Source organism: Colias croceus, chromosome 10, assembly GCF_905220415.1.
Source record: "Colias croceus chromosome 10, ilColCroc2.1".
NCBI lineage: Eukaryota > Metazoa > Arthropoda > Insecta > Lepidoptera > Pieridae > Colias > Colias croceus.
Window position 1 is genome coordinate 4,872,072 of NC_059546.1, and position 21,099 is coordinate 4,893,170.

The window sequence follows — 21,099 nt, forward strand, 5'->3', positions numbered from 1 at the left end:
TTCAAATAAAAATATTGTTTTCATAGGTACCCGAAAAATAAATAACTGAACTGTAAAAACAAAGAAATAAGTAAACTATTTTAATAAAAACAATGTATAAAATAACACCTAACATACTAATACGTTCAAAATTATAACATAGTTTCAAAATGGATAGGTCTAAAAAAATCTAAATTAAAGAAAAATGATTTTCTTGAAAGGATTTGTTACATAAGTATTTTTTAATAAAAATATAAAATATACCTACTAAGCAAAATTTGACTTATCCTATAACCTTTTCTTGTTTTTTTTTTAATGAAATTATTTAAAAAAATTATTCTATATTCATTCCATAGTAATTATAAAAACTATTTCCAATACAATACTGCCAATTCCTCACTGAAAATTTATTTTAAAATTGTTTTTATTGGAAACAGATTTAGTTATTGAATTAAAGCATTGGTAATGCATATGTAATTCAGTGAATACAATGTTGATGGATTTGTCTAGTCTTATTTTGTAAATCGCTTCGATATAGGTACTCTGAATCGAGTTGCCGACGGGCGGTCACCAGGGCGACCGCGCAGAGGCGGCGCCAATTTATAAGACTGTAGGCTGTAAATCTGAACAAACAATCTTTGATCAGTTTTCGATTACGAATCACATTTCGTCATTTCATATCAAATGAGATACTTAAAAATACAATTATTTCAAAAAAATTGTAGCTAAATGTTAATAAATATTCACCTGAAAAAATTTTAAACATTATACAATAAAATGATTTATGATTGTGTCTAAAAACAGTTAGTGCATTTATGATTATTGTTTACACGAGTTTGCCACCTGTTAATAGGTTAAAAGTTGCATGAGCAGTAGGGCGGGAAAGTGAGGCACGGGGCAGATGGGCGGGCGTAGAAGTCTCGCTTGCTCAAAGTGCACCACCCCTTGCAAAGTGCGGTGCAATTGCAGTTCGCGCCGTCGAACCATCGCAGCAACTCGCTTGCAGCGCCGATCGCGTTTCCTCGTCACATTACGCGCTCTGTAATAAGTTACCAGGCTACTAGACTTTTCGAGGAGGTAAGTTACTTTTACATTTCTATCTATCGCGCGCTCGCACTCAAGTGATTTCCTTATATCTTTCCCGTTCATTCCATCACGCCGTTAACGTCGGTTTTCCCTTTTATCATAGGAATGTGGGAAAGCGGGTTTTCGTGTTCCAACTCTCTCTTTCAACGTGTAAACACTTATGATTATCGGCAGCGATACAATAGGGGAAAATTTGATTTATGTTCATCAGATTGCATGCGACAAATTCATTTGGTTTCAATCTACCTGGTACAAATTAAAATCACGCCAAGTTAAACACTACCGACGCGTCGCGTACACGCTCTCTATGTAAATACAGATGTAAAAATATAAGCTGTAACGAAGCGTTTCAAGCTTTAATCATATTAGGGTGCATATGTTTTTTTTGAAACAAAACTGAAATTGTTTCACGTGCACGTAATTAGATTTTTTTTTGTAACACTATTTAAAAATATTATTCTTGGTTTTGTATCTTAATTCCTCGAAGTTACATTTTTTTAAATAATAATCTATAAATATGAGGAAAGTCATGTTAGATACCTATGAGGTATAACTTACTACCTCTACGTATTTTTATGATGTTTGATGTTTCTCTACTTCGATTAGGGTACATATTATGTTACAAATTAAAAAAAAAGACGGGTTGCACTCTGGGAGTGAAGGCAGAAGTGAAAACTTGATTATTAACGTTCAGCATGTTTGATATTTTGGAATGGTATCCGTCTTACGCATGGAATATAAGGGCTAAAAAAAATCCGTCTTACGCTTTTTCGATCTGGCCACGTGTCCTGACGCGAGTTTAAGATTTTATACCCAACGCCGCTAAAGAAGTTTTCACTTCAAAAATCTTTATATTAATAAATTTATCAGAAATGTTTAAAGTTATAAAAACTAGTATCTGTTCATTTTCTATTAATTAAACTTCTTAAATCTTTACATCAAAATGTAACAATTTTAGAACTTCTATACGTTCTAAAATTGCATGCCCCGGATAAGTCGTCGGATGTATCCAAGTCAATGCCAAATAGTACCAGGAGAGCTGAAATCACGAAGAGCTTCCGTTAAACATTTCGCCTGTTGGCAAGGGTCCCCCCAGCCGACACCCCACGCGACCGCGGCCTACGCACTCACCCTACTAAATCTCGTCCTTGTTCCTCAAACTAAAAATCAGGCATTGATAGTTTAAAATTAAATGTCATTCTGGTCGCGGTTAGCGCATAATTTGAGCAACGCATAATGTTATTACTTCCCAATTTAATTCATTAAACTCCGATGCGATTGTTCTGATCGTTTCGGGTGATAATGAAGGCGCTTTAATGAAATTGATATCTATTGACATCCGATGAAAACGCCCATTCCATTTATTATTATTTTTATCCGATACTTGTGTACTTGTGTGTACTAGTCTTTATTTTCATTTATATATTCATTCTCCTGTTTTTTTTTGTAAACAAAACATTTTCTAATTGGACTAATAGGCTTAATTTGGGAAATAATTGTAGACAAAATAAACGTATTTTTCTTATTTTTGTTAATTGATGAAGGAGATAATAATAAAATACTAAGAAGTCGAATATTTGTAGATTGATTAATTGAATTGTGTACATAATGTATGTATATGTTATAATATAATTTATCAAATATGTAGTTTATGGCAATATTTATTACGCATGTAACACACATCATGGACAGTATAATTAGTAGGAAATAATAATTCAATATTTTGAACCCATTACGAATAAAAATAGCTACACGTGTAAATTAACATCAATCCCTTGTGAATGATCTGGTTTATTTTAAAACAATGGGAGCTGGGTTTGGGGTTAAACAAAAACTTTCATCAATTTTCATTACTTGTTTGGTAAAAAGGAGATATAATTTTTGAGATTTTAAGGTAGATCTATAATTGGGTATCATATTTAGCTACTTAAAAACAGTTTAATTGTTTAAATTGCCTTTGATATGTTTTAAAATCGATATCTTTAGATTCTGTCCTGTTCCTGTATTAATTTGATTTAAATATGAATCACTAAGCTTTATACCATTTAAACGAGTCTGTGAAGTAGTATCAAACTTTGTATCGTAGCTCCTTTCACAGCGGTAACAGTTCAAACTTTACGTAAAAACAGAGTTTAAGCAAAGACCGTGTTCACTTTACCACTTATCCTATGCTATTTTTATTTTTTTAAAGTTGAATAATTTTCTCAGGCGGCAACTACATTGGTTTATAAAATTTTGAGTATAGTCTGAAAGTTCTACCATGACTCCGTTTTCAAAAGGGGTGCCACTTCAACTCTGCAATCGGATTTACAGCACCAGTTTTAAAGTGCACCGAGGTGGTCTTAATTCGTAGGCTCTTGTGCATCGCGAGTTTGACAATTCGCAATTGAGTTTTGCATACCATAGGGGAGAATAGGGGAACTGAAAGTGGTGTCATTTGTTTGTGCGGAAATAAAAATAGGGACTTTGCGAATAGGAATAGGATTGGAATTTAACTTTAGCTTATACATCGAGAATCATTGAAGCTACATAGAGCGGTAATTCTTACTTTAAAAGAAATTTCTCAAATGGTCAATTGATTTAAAGAATTGTTAATGTTCTGGCATTGCCTTGATAAATTTGTTAACAATAAAACAACAGTTGTCGAATTTTTCAATTGCCTAAACAAATTGTTCAAAGTGTGACTAGACTAAATAATTTGGTAGTCTATCGATATAGCCAATACTGGAGAAAAGACTATCTGCGGGTTGGAATCGGACAACTTTTGTCACAGAGCCAATTCCTACGATACATTGTTGTTACATAACCTATTTACATCAATTCCAACTTCTAACGGCTTCAGAAACTAGTCTAGAGCGAATTAAGGGAAATTATACCGGTATATTTTTTACGTTGTTTAAGATTTCTATATATCTATAATTTCGTCCGCACAAAATAAAACGATGACTACTACGTTAAACTTCAAAAATCCAAATTTATATTAAGTACATTAAATACATAAAATCCATTTTAATTAACAAATTTACCATTTTGGGGTTGCTACGCTAATTAAATAAACTCTATTTTCAGACGACGCGTTGGCTGATTTGCTTTTTTTATTATATAACGAAAAATCCTTTAAAAATTTCAAATTGTATATCTGAGATTTTCTTACTTACCTATAATAACTATAATTAGTATATTATCAACCTGTACAATAATACTATAGTAGCGATACTTTCTTAGTTTGATGATGTCTGGTTATAAACGTTCGATTGGTTTTTCATGTAGTTTTCACAATGTATACAAATACTCAATGAATCATAAGTAGAAAGACTCCCACTCGAACAAATTTGAATTGTCTACTATCTATCTAAAGCTTATTTCATACATATTTCTTCATTCGTATAATTATTGTTTTACAAGACGAAGCAGAGCTAAAACTGTTCCATAATAAGTAATTAGTGAAAAGTTCCAAATCAAAACTTTTTCATGTTAACATTAATTATATTATGCTTATACTTTTAAATGGTAAGAAGTCAATCAATATATATTTCAGAAGAGTAGTTAGTAGATCCTAAGCAAAACATCAAATCAAAACTAGCTTTTAATAAATTACATTGGTATCGTAAAATGCAAACACGTGTAAAATATAACTATTTAACAAGTTTTAATCCCATTACTTTTGATAAAATCAAACTGAATTTCCACGGTACAATGTCAGATGTTTAGAGCTTTTTGCTATTTGTAAACTGAAATAAATTGAAACGGTTACTATTTTCAATACTGAAACAAATAATGGATGATTCACTAATAAAATATTATTTAAATAGATTGAATACATTTAGATTTACAATAGATATAGAAATAGATAATACCTAAGGAAATTGAGATAATTAATAGAAACGGAAATTCTTTTATCAAGCACAATGTAACTTTGTAACTTGTGAAGGCTGAATTGGCAATTTAATGCGGTTTTTAAAGTTCTTTTTAGATGATATACTTCACTTTGGCTTTCTTCAGATTTGTTATTTATTGCCAACGGTTCATGAATATTAAAATTGAAATAAAAGATATTTAGGAAAAGATTTAAATAGTAAAGTGGCTAATAATCTAGCGAACAAAGGAAATATTGTGTAAATGAAACTGAAAATCAAACATGACAATGAAGAGAAAAATTGTATGAGAATAATATTTTTCTAGTTCTAATTCTCTGTCTATCCTTGTCTTTATTTTGTTTATATAAAGCATAATCTGTAGGTTGTAGTAATTAAGAACAATAATAACAAGGTATACCTAAACGTATATCAAATTTAAAGTTAAAAGTTTCAGTAAAAGTTATCCGCCCGCCCTAGCCTGCTCGATTGACACGATATTAACAAAAATAATAATATAAGAATAAAAAAAGTTATTGGTGAAAGAATTTCCCAATCAAACAAAATTTCAAGAAGTATTAGTGCGGATGTAGTTAATTTACTCCAAATTTAGAGCACTATTATCACGACTGTAAATTTAAAACGTTTTCTAAATGCACATTTATTTATTCTTTAATGTCTCATGAAATTAAGTAACATTTAAAGCTAATTGAGCTCAAATATACCTTGTTACAAAATGAGATATATGTTAAATGCTTTAACAGTATTGTAACATTTTCGGTCTTAAGCACATGATGGAATAATAGAAGTTTAGTGGTAAGCGTGGTTGTAAAATTTAAAAGCATCCGCGCCCATACGCTTCTGAATATTGTGTTGCACTTAGTTGTACCGACAATAGAGGAAAATACTCTCCGGAAGGAATGTAGTCCGTATGTAATCGGCTTTATTTCGCTCCCACTCGAGGTGCCGTGACAGATCCTACTATTTAAGAATCTCAGAACCGCTGTTTTTCATCTACTTATGATTTTATTTCAAACTGTAAACACATTGAATAAATGTGTAAGGCAGCTCTACAAAATGTTTCGAAAAAGATTCATTAACTCTAGCAAGTTTTCAAATGTGTAAATGTTTTACACATAATTAAATTAGACAAAAACACGTTTATTTAGAACCCACTAAAAAAATAATGCTTTTAAGCATAATAAATATCCTAACTATTGAGTTTGTATGATTTGAGGTAGGGTTACTACCTACAGAAAGCGCGTCCTACGTCTTTATCTACCTTTCTGAGTGTATTATTAGACTTTTTTGAATTTCATTTATCAAAGTGACCTACTTTTCTAATCGTTATTGATTTATAACAAAATAAAGAAAACTTATCATGGTTTTTGCGAAACATGAAATATCAAGGGTGCAAAAATCTGGCTTCAACTGTTCAACTTCATAATACTTAAGAAATACACTTCAAGTCTTGATATACAATTCAAAGAAGCGTATTTCATTACACGACGACCAATTGATTGGCACTAAATGTTGCATTACGATATTGTATAAAGGAAACGGTCGTTTACACACGCTCCGAGAATGTGGTTATGAAACGCGCTCGTCGTGGTTAAGAGTCAGAAGCTTTGAGGCTTTACGTAATTTGTTGGTGAATTGGATTGAGGTTCTCGTGTTTTAATCTCAGCTCGCAGTTTACAAAATGAATTCCGCTGTTGGTGAGATACAAGCACTCTTTGTTAGCAAAAATTCATCAGTTTGAAAGTAAATCGATGTGTTTATAGCGTTCGTTTGAATGCCAAATAAAGCGCCGTCATATGGGCTAAATATATTTCGAGAAATTCAATTCTACATGTTTTTTGGGTTAAGCGGTATTTTATCCCAATATTGTACCAGCGCCCTCTTAATTGAAGCTTGCAATATATAACAGATAATATCGAATGCGTAGTTTAAAAACTCAATTACATTTAATTTGGGGTTTTCTTTAAATCTCAATTAAAAATTTTGCTCCATTAATCATAAAAAACACCTTAAGGCCAAAATATTGTTAAATAGTTTCTAGTTAATAGATCAATCATCATCAATTTTAGATAAACTATACTCTTGAGCTTTAAATAAAATATTATATACCTACTTAAATAGTATGTATTTATAAAAAGGATGTAGTATACATAATAACACATTTACACGTAAAAAGGCGAAAAGAGTAAAATAATTAAAATGTTAAATATTAGGAACCTATAATTGCATTCAAATACATGCTGCATCTTGTACATGATGTAAGTGCCGAAGCGGCATGTAGTTCAACTAAGTTGTATCACTTATGAACTTGAGGTTGCAGTCACTTTAAGATTTTAATTAAATACAATTCAGAAAGTTATAATGATACGTTCGATGTGCTATGAAATATCAATAAAAACGTGTTTTAATTAAATCTTGACTCTATCCCTACGTCACTTTAACGTCCTATCTGTATTATATAAAATAAATTAAATTCCTGAACCTACTACCGAAAATTCGTAGCATGGAGAACTGCCAACTACCTCTTTGTTTAAAATTATTACAAAGTGCCTAGTACTTGGCCTAGGAATGGACAGCATAAGACCATTTAATAACTTCGAACTTTCAAAGCATTAACCCAAAGATTTTTAAATTTCCGTGATATTTGATGAATAAGGTTACTTAGAGGCTCAATTAGAATATGAGGATTTAAACATGAACGTATTTTAATAAAGCTATAAAGAATAAAAATCCAGTTAGGTACTGTTTCTGAAAAGAACGTACCTAACAAGATCAGGGAAAACTATGAAATTGTTAATATGAAAGTAGGTCCAGTACTTTTTATTATGGATGCGATGGTCTATTATTTAAAATAGAATTTTAACTAAAATTGTTATCTATCTGGCTATCTGTTTGTTCCGGCTAATCTCTATTGGAACGATTTGAACACGAGATTCAGTAAAATAGAGCTGATGTTATAATAAGTACCAATCTAACAAGGTTACTTATATTCAAAAAAGGTTTCTAATGCATATGCAATCCCTTATACTGCTATCGAAAATTTTTGCACATTTACAGTATTCTTTAACGTAATTATTTAAAATTACAAAAGTTTTTACAAAGTGTAAAACATTTTTCAGTCAGTAACCTATAAAGTAGGTCAAATTGCTCTTCCTGTTTAAAACTTACATGGATAGATACAAGTTTTACAAAAAAAACCACTTAAATTGGAAGTTTCTTATTTCGTTTGTTAGTGAAAAGATTTGAGAGTAGCTATTTTCAACCATATTAGGGTACCTAACTAGATTTTAGTGCCGTTTAGGGTGACAGTATGACCCTCAGAGGATGTGATTTATCTAAAGATAAAACTTCCAGAATTGCATCACATGATTATTTTGCATATTAAATATTACTACAATATAATTTATGTATAGATTACTATTATATAGTACTCAATTAGAAAAAAAAATGCGTACAGAGTACTATAAACTAAACTTTTTAAAGTATGAAATATTCAAGCATAATGTAATTAATAAAAACAAAACATAGCTATACACAAAAATAATAATCGTCAATTAATAATAAAAGCATGAGATTAACAAACAATTTGAATTTAATATAATTATGTAAATTCAGAACAAACTTTACAAATCTAGTCTGGAACCCAACCGATATTACGTCAGTATGTTTGTGGCAGAGCGACAGAATACGTGCAGAGGGCTGATAATAGGGGCAATTATATTTTACAATTCGGACTAAGTATGGTTGTAAGATTTGTTAGATTATTATTACCTCCCATTTAATTCAAACTAAGTTATAATATATAGAAGCACACTAACGTTTATAAGATTGTCAATTTGGTTAAAATTATTACTATTATCATATCGAAATAATACCCAATATACTGCAGAATAATAATACTGCAATAAGTAGATTACAAGAATGCATAATATACAGACATATTATCTAATTGAAATATCTAGCAATTCAGGAAACCGCATTTAAATATTCTACAATACTAATATGAGCTTTATAAATTTTCCCTATTTAAAGACAAATTATAAAACATCTTCTCATTCATTATATCATTTGAATGGGAATGAATTACTGCAAAAAGTTATGGGTGAGTCGTTCAAGCCTTGCACAATGAGTCGACCCCGATGTAATTCTGAAACGCTGCTTACAGCTCTAATAAAAATAAGCTGTTCCATGAATACCCTGGTCATTTAATTGTGTTGATTTTAAACCTCCGCTCCGGCTTTGTCCATAATGAATAAAAATCTCGTATAAATAAATATTAGAAAATGCTGTCTATATGAAAAACTGCATTCAAGAAATACTAATTACATGTTTTAAAAAATTATGACTTGAATTTTAAATATTATTCTTTAATAAATAATTTTATTTAAAATAAAAAGCTTCTTTTAGAATTATAATTATATAAAACTCGAAGGAATACTAATTAACACATCATTGTTGCATTTTGTCCTACTTACTATTTCGAGTTATTTAAATTTGTTGAAGTTATTATTTGTTAAATCCTAGAATACAGAGTATCTTAATCATCATTGTATTATATTGTATTAAGCAAAGGTTTTTAACATTCTGTATCACAGACTGTTTTACAGTCTGTATTTTTCTAAATATGCCCACTTTTTTCATTAATCCTAAGCCAGGATGTTCCCAGTTATATCGTTCGTCGGCCCATGTCACTGTAATTTGCTCACAAGGTTTTATTGGCTATTGTTTTACGTGAGACTTTTCTACGAAATTGAAATATTTTTTATGTCTTTAATAATATTTAAATTTCGTTTTTCAAATGATAACTGCAATAATTTTATCCAAATATTTAAAGAGTATGTCCCTACGTACGCCAAAAAAGATTCTCTCTGTCCCTTTAACATTGCTTACATATTCAAATGCATACCTACGCATTATATTTTGCTTTGAATCCATCGACATCGTACTCGAAGCTCAATAAAATCTAGAGATGGGCTTTTTGCAGTTGCACGTGTGTAGCTATCTAGTTCTTATTTTCTTATAATATTCAATTTAATCTTATAAATTTCAACAAGCGTTGTTTTACAACTACAGTTAAATATAATGTTTCATGCTCAGTCACACAGCATGGTCCAATTACAATCAGTCCTTTACGTAAGTTCACTACCACAAATTTACGAATCAAGAGAAAATTGACCGGTCCTGGACATTCCATTCAAACAATTACCATAAACCTCTACCTTTGGTTTCGATATTGCGAAAATAGGGGATGATTGGAAGATTTGGAAGATTGACGTAATGTTAAATAAATATTTATTTACGTGCGGGTTTGAATTCAGTCCTATGGAATTTGATAAAGTGCCTTTTTTTCCACGTGAGTTCCGATCCCGTGGGTAATTATGAATAATAATTATAAATTAGGTTAGGTATATATAATAAAATCATCTACAGAAAGGTCTATGATGCTTGCATTTTCATCTGTTCAAGAACCGAGGTCTAGTCTTAAAATTAATTCGACAATTTTAACGGAGATAATTCCATTTCCAAAGTTTGACTCAAATAATCGAAGACACAAAAACAATGGAGGTGATAAGTAGTTTGTCATATAAACGGCAGGTAAGAAAACAAACAGCAAACAGCATCTAAGCAAACAGCAAACAGAAAATAATTAATCACAAAATTAACTAGAGACGAAAAGGACTAATAAAGCAGGTATAGAAAAAACCAAACACTGAAAACACAAAGAACATTTAGATATACGTTTTGGGTGTAGCGAAGTAAACAAAGAGCCAATAGAAGAAGACTGGATTGAGTGGAGTACCTGTGGGATTTGGTGGCATAAAAACTGCTCTCATTTGCATAAGTTCGGGGCTTTTATTATAATATGTGCAAATAATAGTAGGTGCACAATCTTATCGACTGCATCGCGCAATATTATTACTATTGCATATTGCGAAAATTCTTTTTTTTATGATTTTTACATAATTAGGTACTTAGTTTTATATAGTTTGTAACTTGTAATGCCTATATGTATTTGCAATTTATCACACTTTGATTTCCAACAGCACATTCATTCACCCTAATCTTTTTTTATCTTTCAAAGACATTTCCAAAAATCAATTAGAATATTCTTTAATATTTCGTATTATAATAATTGCGATGTATATTTCAATTTTGTTCATATACATATTTATACGAAAATGTATATAATATAGATGAATAAACGTATAGATTTATACATACGTATATTTGGTGTCTGCCGTTGGCGATACACGCATTGCTTGCGTTCTGTACATTCTAGGCTTATGTTACTAAGTCTTAATACTGATATCTATATTAATTATTGAACAATAAAACTGATGACTTAAAACAGTTCGCCCACTGGCCACTCGTATCACTTTTGCATAAAAATCATGCAACCATTGTTTACAAAGGATAAAACCAATGTATTTGGCAGACAGTATCTACCTGACTATCAGTAGACATTTTACTTTTTAAAGCTCTCTTATTATAACATTGTTATTGTCGTTAGGTATATTGTTGTTCAGTTTGAAGAGTACTAATGTGGGATAAAATTCCTGTATCACAAAGATGAAAGAATAATATTTTAATCCATTTATTTCCTATTTCGTTTACACTGATTGAATGACTTCCTTGGTCGACTCTTTTATGTAAGTTTTCAAATTTTAACAGCTAAGTATCTGTTATCCTTATCAAATCTGCTAAAAATACAACAAAAAAAAATCCTTTGGTATAGTTATACGTGTTTAATAATATATTATACCAAGTCTTATTAGTTTACAGGACTTGGTTTTATAAATAGAGACGTATTAACGATGTACTGTACACATAAACAGTTAATATATGTTTCACAATGAGTATTGTATGTATTTGTATGATGATCGGCATCGCGCAATGCCGCGAAGAGTTATAGCAAGCGAAGCGAGGAGCAGTAATGCTATATGTGGCTATATCTTCATACGCAACATATTTGATTTCTATACAGCCTTTGACATCAGTCACCGTTCCAACTTTGTGTGCTGATTCTTTCGGAAGGTATAACAGTGACGTAATCATTCAGAATCAGAATGTTGCCTTCTTTGAGTCGCAGGCCTTCCTTTGAAACCGAATCACAAAATTCAGCCATCGACGTGATCAGAATATTGTCGCAATTCAAGCGTATCACGTCTTATTTCTAATAAACATTATGATTTTAACATTATTAAACATTAAAATCCTTACAAAAAGCAAAATAATCTCCCTCCCCCTCGCTAAGCGTCCCATCACCAGCAGGATTTTTACCCTAGATTTATAGACACTCAATGAAGTATAGGCACATAGCAATTATAATGGTTGTACTGGGTATAAAATAAAACGGTACCTACATACTATTGTCAAAAAAAAGTTTATAAAATAAAACGTTAAATATTTTAAAAAGTTAATCTAACATGATTACCTTCCTTTTATGTCACACATTGGATTTTTTTATATTACTATACGCACGCGTAGAAGAAAGATCAGAAGAATATAGATCAGTCGTAGAAAGGAAATTGTAACTGGATATCTCAGGACTCTTGCAAAAGAAGTCATGGAGACCATTTTTGTTGAGAATTATAAGCCGTTTTCGAGAAAAATCCAAAAAACTTTTGCCCCCGAATAACTTTTGTTATATACATGCAAACGATGGGGCCTTTAAAACTTTATTAATTTATTTTTTATGATATAAGTACCCCAGCTCCCAACCAAAGTATGGCTCTGTCGGAATTATTGTTATTTCAAATTTTAGCGGATTATGAGGATAATCTAAGAAAATAAGACGCTGGAGTTGTATATATTACACAAGGTTCACTGTATAGATTAAAAAATCTAAAACTGAGACACAATATTGAACAAACAATAGATGCGTGGCATAGAAACGCTTTTGTTGTTTTGTTGTTGTTCTTAATGGGAAAGAATACCCATAAATGTTCATTTCAAAACCTAAGCTCAAAACAAATAAATTTAATGCCTATTTCTTCAATGATTTATAAAACTTTAAATTAGCTTAATCAAAACCTTGCATGAATCAAAAAATATTGAATTTCTGACGTTTAATTTAGGTACTTTTCAAAACAAGAAAAATGTTCAATTTATACAACATTTTATAACGACACGTTGCAACATAGTATCATATCACAAAGTTTTCAGTTTTTATTGGATACTCGACCAATATTTACTCATCGTGCAAAATGATTTTTCGTTTCAAAATATTAAAAATTGAGGTACTTATTTATGACGGTTTTGATGAAAAATTATATATTAAGAAGATGTTGTTGCCGAAAATGACATAAAAAAGACAGCAGTTATTACACCTTTTGGTTTATTTGAATTTATGCGTATGCCATTTGGTTTGCGAAATGCTGCGCAAACTTTCCAACGTTTCATGCAAGAAACAGTTTTAAAAGGTTTAGATTTCTTATTTATTTATATCGATGACGTCATTATCAGTTCAGAATCAGAAAGTCAGCATAGAGAACATTTAGAGCAAGTTTTTGATCGTTTTAATCAATTCGGTATAACTATCAATTTTTCAAAATGTAGTTTTGGTCAGCAAAAATTAGAGTTTTTAGGTTATGAAGTTTCTACCGAGGGCATTAAGCCGCTCGAAGACAAGGTTAAAGCAATTTTAGATTTTCCTAAGCCTAGTACTATAGAAGAACTTAGAAGATTTTTAGGCATGTTAAATTTTTATAGATCTCATATTCCTCACTCGGCTGAACATCAGTCAGAGTTAAATAAATATCTTGGTAGTGCGAAACGGAAAGACAAAAGTAAAATTAATTGGAATAAATTAGCAGAGCAAAATTTTGAACAATGTAAGATCGATTTGAAAAATGCAGTTTTGTTGACATATCCTTCCTTAGATTCTCCATTGTCTCTTATGACTGACGCTTCAGATACGTGTATAGGTGCAGTTTTACAACAAAAAATTAACAATATTTGGCAACCTTTAGGATATTTTTCACGTAAACTTACGGAAGCTCAGCGTAAGTATAGTACCTATGATAGAGAATTGTTAGCGATATATTTATCAATTATTCATTTTCGCAACATGGTTGAAGGGCGCGAATTAATAGTTTATACAGATCATAAACCGCTTTGTTTTGCATTCAGTAAAATAGGTACAAATAGGGAAACTGCTCGAAGAACTAGGCAAATTATGTTTATTAGTGAGTTTTGTACAGATATTCGTCATGTAACAGGTAGGGAAAATATAGTCGCTGACACGTTATCGAGAATTGAAACAATAACATGTCCCACCGTGTTAGATTTCGCAGAACTCGCCCGAGCGCAGGAAACGGATGAACAACTTGCAGAAATGCGACACCGGTCAAACGTAAACAGTCAATTTACACTTAAGCGTGTTGCAATGTTCGATTGTAATAAACAAATTTATTGTGAAACATCCACAGATAGAATTCGACCATATTTACCTAAACAATTTCGACGTTTAGCTTTTGATTCTGTGCATAATTTAAGTCACCCGGGTATTAGAGCCACAAAAAAATTAGTAACAGATAGATATTTTTGGCCAGAAATGAATAAGGATATAGGAATTTGGTCTAAAACATGTATTAAGTGCCAAAGAGCTAAAGTCTCAAAACATACTGTATCCGATTTAGGAAGTTTTCAAGGCTCGAGCCGTTTTGAGCATATACATATTGATCTTGTAGGGCCATTGCCAATTTCATCAGAAGGGTTTAGATATTGTCTAACAATCATAGATAGGTACACCAAGTGGCCCGAGGCTTTTCCTTTAAAAGAAATTACTGCGGAGACTGTGGCAAAAGTGTTGTATGAGGGTTGGATTTGTAGGTTCGGTTGTCCCCTTAGGCTTACAAGTGACCAAGGTCGACAATTCGAAAGTAATTTATTTAAGCAGCTTATGTTATTAATGGGAATACAAAAGTTGCGGACCACCCCATATCATCCACAGAGCAACGGTGCAGTAGAGCGTTGGCATAGATCTTTAAAAGCAGCGCTTATGGCTCGTTTAAATTGTAATTCATGGGTTGATGAACTAGCAACAGTATTGTTAGGGTTACGCACAACTGTTAAATTAGACACAGGCGTAACTGCAGCTCAAATGGTTTATGGCAGTAATATAAGGCTGCCTGGTGATTTTTATGACACAAGTAATATAAAACCGTGTGACGAACATAGTTATGTTGATAAATTGAGGTCGATTATACACAGTATGAAACCGGTACCTAGAATTAATAAATTACCGTGTAAAATGTTCATTCATAAAGATTTAATTGATTGCGAATATGTATTTTTAAGAAATGACACCGTACGGAAACCATTACAGCCGCCGTATGATGGGCCATATCGTGTCATTAGTAGAAAGGATAAAACTTTTAAAATTCAATTAATGGACAGACAACTTAACGTTTCAGTAGATAGGTTAAAACCTGCATACGTTTTACCTGATGATAATAATATGGTGACTAAGTTCACAGGTAAGTCTGTTAATATGAGTGATAGTAAAATTAATGATTCGCTACATACAAAAAAGGTAATTAAAAAGGTAACGTTTGAGACAGACAAATCCAGCTGTAAAAATTATGTTACACGATGGGCGAATACGAAAAACGCCAAGTAAATTTATGTTTTAATCATGTACATAGCCATTGTTATTGCAACCATGCAACGTTGCAAATTGTATGATGTTGTTTTAGGTCACGTAATTCTTTGAATTTAAAGAATGGTTATATTTAAATATTTTATTCAACATTTTTATTTTCAAACTATATACAACTAAATATATACATTTTATACAATTATTTTTCTATATACAATATTTTACAATTTTACTATGGGATTAAATCAAACCAAGGAAAGAGTTGTCATTAACGAAAGTATTTCCAATGTTTCAAAGCTGGAAAATAAAATTAATATATTTGGAATCATAATAATTTTCATTGCAGTTATATTAACTATTTTTGTTTGTCGTGTTTTGAAACAACAGTGTATTAAAGTTGCTAGTAATTGGTTTAAAAAAGAAGTTATGAGTACTACTAGCTTATCTGTTCCTGAAATCAAGGTGGAAAGAACACGAGAATTAAATAAAGTTGTGTATTAAAAAACGTGTAAGTTATATTTCTTTGTGTGTTATTAAAATTTTAATGTCATGACGTTTCATATATTGCATTGTTATTGTATCTATCGTCATAGTGTAAGAGACGGGAACAATTTTAATTATAATATTTTCGTATTAATTGTGAATGATTTTATTTGCATGTTAATGTACTAGGTACATGATACCTTAATATTATACATTGCGTATTTTTTTTTTTATTAATAATGTTACTTTACATTATAATGTTTGTGTGTATGTAATGTTATGTTGTTCGATCGTAGGACTTTATTAAATTGTATTGTTGGCAAATGGCCGCAATGATGCCAAGAGAGGACATCATAACGTTACATCAAACACCATGGCTGCAGACTAGTAATTTTTATATGTTAAGTATCTTTTTTAAAATAAATGTTCGTGTGTTTATAAAAATGTTTCACCGACTCCTGAACTAATCTTGTATTATGTTTCACTGTTCACATTGTTATTTTTGTCTGTCAGCAGAATTGTTAGGGTTCGTTGTGCGAGTTAGTAATCTAAATAAAGATAATTTAATTTGATTTTGTTTAAAAATGTTCCACATTTTTTTTTTGAAAAGGGGGGAATATTGTAGGTGCTGTGCTGACGCAGGATTTTCGGCCGCGTCGCACAGTCACATAGCGTCGCCCCTCAGTTGTCCCATAGCTCGCGCCACCGACCCACGTTTTGTAGTTAGTGAATATAAGTAATATATTTTTGTGTAATTTAGAAGAAATATAAAATTTAATTGGCCGCTATCTTTAATTTCATCTCCCTACACACAGCAACACTAAAATGTTATTAACTATAAAGTCAATTAATAGTATTTACCAGTTTTATTACCCCAGGACCAGTTATGTAAAAATTACTATTTGGTATCTACTACTTTTTGTCATAGCTATAACAAAACAAGATAATTGAAAAGAAATGAAATGAAAAAAGAAGGAAATGTCCCTGCGCAATAATTATCGGGAGGAACTATTCGTTTAAAAATGAAGTAATCTCATTCTGGCTGCTCATCGGTAAATTAAATTTTTCATAGCTTTATTATTTTAAATTCTTAACGATGAACAAAATAAATCACACAAAATCTCGAAAATAAATAAATAAGTAATAAATAAGAGAGAGCAAACCATAACAAAGCGTATGAAATTATATTTAAAAAGTTAAAAATCGCCGTTTTTGAAAAGTTTCTACAAAATTTTATATCGTGAAGCATGTGGGATTACACATGTAGGTACAACCTAAATTTGATTACATTGGCAAATTTTAAGAATAACTGAAATTCTTAGTATGAATATTGGATATGTAACCTACTGAAACGTTTTGGTATTAGCGAGCGAAAAATTGTACGTTATAACATCTCTCCACTTTCTGTCGACGGATGTTGCCAGTAGGGCAAATGCTACAATTTATTAAAAAAACGATCGGTGGTTATAATATTTTCCAATTAGGTTTGGTGTACTGTTACGTTTAATACATGTAAATAGTATACCATTCATTAAATGGCAAAAGGTACAAACATCGTTATAGCAGAAACTTTTGTGTAGGTATCGTGCCCAGTTAAAGTAACAAGTAAAAATGTACGTGCAAAACAATTTTTCGCATTGAAATACTACGTGTTCGTTAGGAGATAATTGTCGGCGCCCGCGCGGATAACATTATCACGTACAAATAGCTCGGCTCTGTAAACAACTAGCAAGCTGTCTAATGCCGATAACAACGTCGGAATTTTTTATTTTCCTTACGTAGTTCTTTCTCGATCAAGTCGACGATCTTAATATTAACACGATAATACAAGAGATTTTTCCAATATTGTGATAATCTTTCAGAACTCAATCGAAGATGCTAACATTGTAAATAAATTTCAATAAGCTACCTACAATGTACTTTATTTCAATACTTTACTTAATTGCATAAGAGTTTTTATCAGACAAAATGAAGATTAAAATGTTTCAAAATCACTGCGCCCAAAAAATTTAAAGTTCAATAATTTATTGCCCCAGTATTGATATTTTGAGAGCGAATTTTGCGTTGAAGGGATCATCCAGGCTTTCGATTTGCGAGGGGTCGTACAGAGAGTAATTAATTTGATTACGAAAAGTCAAAATAAGGTAGATTTGGAGTATCGTCGAAGTATCCCTGATAATTTAAAAATGTATAACGCATCACATAATATCTATAAAATAAATATTGGTATTTAAAGAATGTTACTATTGATTAAAAAAAAGTCCCTACGTGTTATGTTTAAGAACAAAAACTAAAATATTATTTGAAGTCAACACCATTTTTGCTGATAACAATTTTTCAAGTAATAATATATAGGACGATCACTATTAGTGCAATAATAAAGAAGCAGAAAGCTAAATTGTTGTATTCGTTCTGATTACACGAGTTCAATAAGTTGAACAAATACACCTGATTAGTGAGCGTGGATTAAAAGCATCTGAGCGATTTTGTTACCCGATATCGAACTAGCTTAGAGTCGCTATTCCATAAATATTCAGGATTTCCGCACTGTATTTGTATTTGCTTTCTGTTCATTTTGGTAGAAAGTAAGCGACACGTGTACACGGTTAAGGACAATTTAATAAACATCCGCCGTTTAGTTGCAAAAGCATGCGTAGGTATTTATTCATCCATTACCAAGTTTATTTTTTCGAGTCTGTACCTTTTATATTTAGATTCTTTTCTGTTTAACAATATTGTTGATTCTCAACCTAAGGGCATTACTTACTACAATCCTGAATCATCTAAATAGTAGTGAATAATAATACTTATCACTTTGAATTAATATGTTATCTGATGTTGTAATAAATGCTCTACTTCAAACAAATAGGTATTATTACCATTAAACCATTTGCTAAACATGAGTTTGTCCTATGTTATAAGTAATGAGCAGCTTTTTAACTCTACGTGTATGTTGAAAGTAAAATAAACATAAAAAAGTACGAGCAAATATCATTCGTAGCATAATAGTTTCATTTCAATAATGCAAAAGTGCACGTATGCAAGACACGTCGGAGTCCAAGCGCGTCCATCTAGCTAGACAATACTAAAAAGCAGCTAGTTAGTGGAAGTTTACACAAACACGGCGGCTTGTTAACTGTAACTTGTTAATTTCGTTCCCCCTGTTTATAACTGCGACACTGCCGCTGTGTCAGCATTCAGACAGTTGTATCACGGCAGTAGGCAACGACACTTCTAAAACAATTACGTTCACAAAATTACGTACAAAATATTTTTCACTTTAACTTTACATGTTTCATGCCTGCTGAAAATAAAAACAAATTCACAAGCATGCGAAACTCCCATAACGCATTTTAAGAACTCTAGAGAAATGCAATATCTTACGTAAGATTTTAGGGGCTTATTTTCAATTTTGACCGGGTCAGTAAGAGAATTGGATGCATTGTATGGAATCAACAACGTTGAGGCGGACGTGATAAGTGTTTCGAAGGGTTTCATTCAACTCCGTGCATTCATAACCTATTCCTATTTCGTCCGCACGTGCCAATATCACGGTATGAACTTTGTGAATAGTTATCAACGTAATATAATCATGTGACACATTAAACAAGGTCAGTGTGTCACCTAGTATATAAACCTCGATGATCGTTGACGGCATAGAAGCAACTATTGATTTTATGTAAAAGTACAACTCGTGCGACAACCTAATCGAATAGTCTTCGACAGAGAAAGCTTTGCGTCAGGCAATTAGTAAAGTCTCACTGACTAAATTGCAATTTTCCAATACGAATTGGCGAAAAAATAGGCAGCAATATTAAGCAATTCATCGCGTAATCGGACTACGATTCACACTGAACTAAACTTTCAAGGTTCTCAAAGTGACAAGTCTAAATTAAATCGCCTCGAGACTGACTCTACGACTTCCACTATTAAGCCCTTTAATATAAATCCTTTAAAGCTTTAGGTAAAAATTTCAAAGAAACTTAATTTCGACTTAAAATTGGAAATTGCTTGAAATAAGAAATTTATTAAACTCATTTCTTTAACGCGTACAAATCCGCTATTTTCAGTGACGTCATCGATGTTATATAAACGGGAAATGTTTTTAAATTGGAACCAGGGCAGGAATTTTGAAATCAAATTACTAATTAAGCTGTCCGTTTCGTTCCGTCAGCTTACATTGCTTAATAAAACGCAGCTAGAAATTCGTTAATAGCGCTCTAGAAAAGAAAGTAGAGACCTTCAATGAAAGGCTTTCGTTTATTTGAAATCTCTCGAGAAATTGCTTGTATATTCGAATTTACTGTGCGTTGTAAAGGTAACTGTTGCTAGGTTTCTGGAAAAGCACTTTTAAATATCAACGTTAAACGTGACCTAATTTGTTATTTTTACGATCTAAATAATTTAATTAAGATAATGAGGTATAGTTACAAGCAATGAGAATTATTACGAAGTTATTGATCTGTTCATCTTTTCCGGCTAAATGCGTTTTCCAGTCTACCACGTTTGTAATTGTACACAATATGCACGCTGTTCCTACACAAACGTTCGCTCTATGTGTGAGTGCGCCACGTGTAAGCTGGCCCACTACGAACTCCTCCCGGCTACTGCTCGCCTAGTACTTTGCTCTCGGCGCTGTAAGCGATCTTGTTTGCGAGAACTTTGAAGCGGATAATTTGTCTCCATACTAACCGGCTTGCGACAGATCAACACGTGTAAATAGATTATCTTGATCGCGGCTCTTCTTTCAGATTATGTTCGTCTCATTAATGGATTACATCTTAGGTAATGTATTGATTGCAAAAGTACTTAATAACGTTTCAATATTGTGAATGTAATTTAATTAAAAGTAAACTTTGTAGTGTCTACAGCGTTTTTTTTTTCATATGTTTACGCAACATATTTCGAGACTTGAAAACAGGAGTCTAGAGTGCTTCAATAAGTATGTAATGCGCGCCACTGCTTCCACATCATATTATAGGGTCCTCTATTACGTCGACTCATAATATAAATTAATGTAAAAATCTATATAGTATAATAAAAAAAAGTTATGGGCGTTGGATATTAATTTTT

The 21,099-nt window shown here is 31.6% G+C and overlaps 1 protein-coding gene across 1 annotated transcript in view; it reads left to right on the forward strand.

The window, feature by feature from the left end:
• Positions 1-959: 959 nt before the first annotated feature.
• LOC123695021 (sex determination protein fruitless) overlaps positions 960-21,099 on the forward strand; it is a 71,779-nt gene continuing 51,639 nt past the window's right edge. The window contains exon 1 of the mRNA XM_045640701.1: positions 960-1,056. The gene's annotated coding sequence lies outside the window, so the exon portion shown is untranslated. The remainder of the gene's footprint in view (positions 1,057-21,099) is intronic.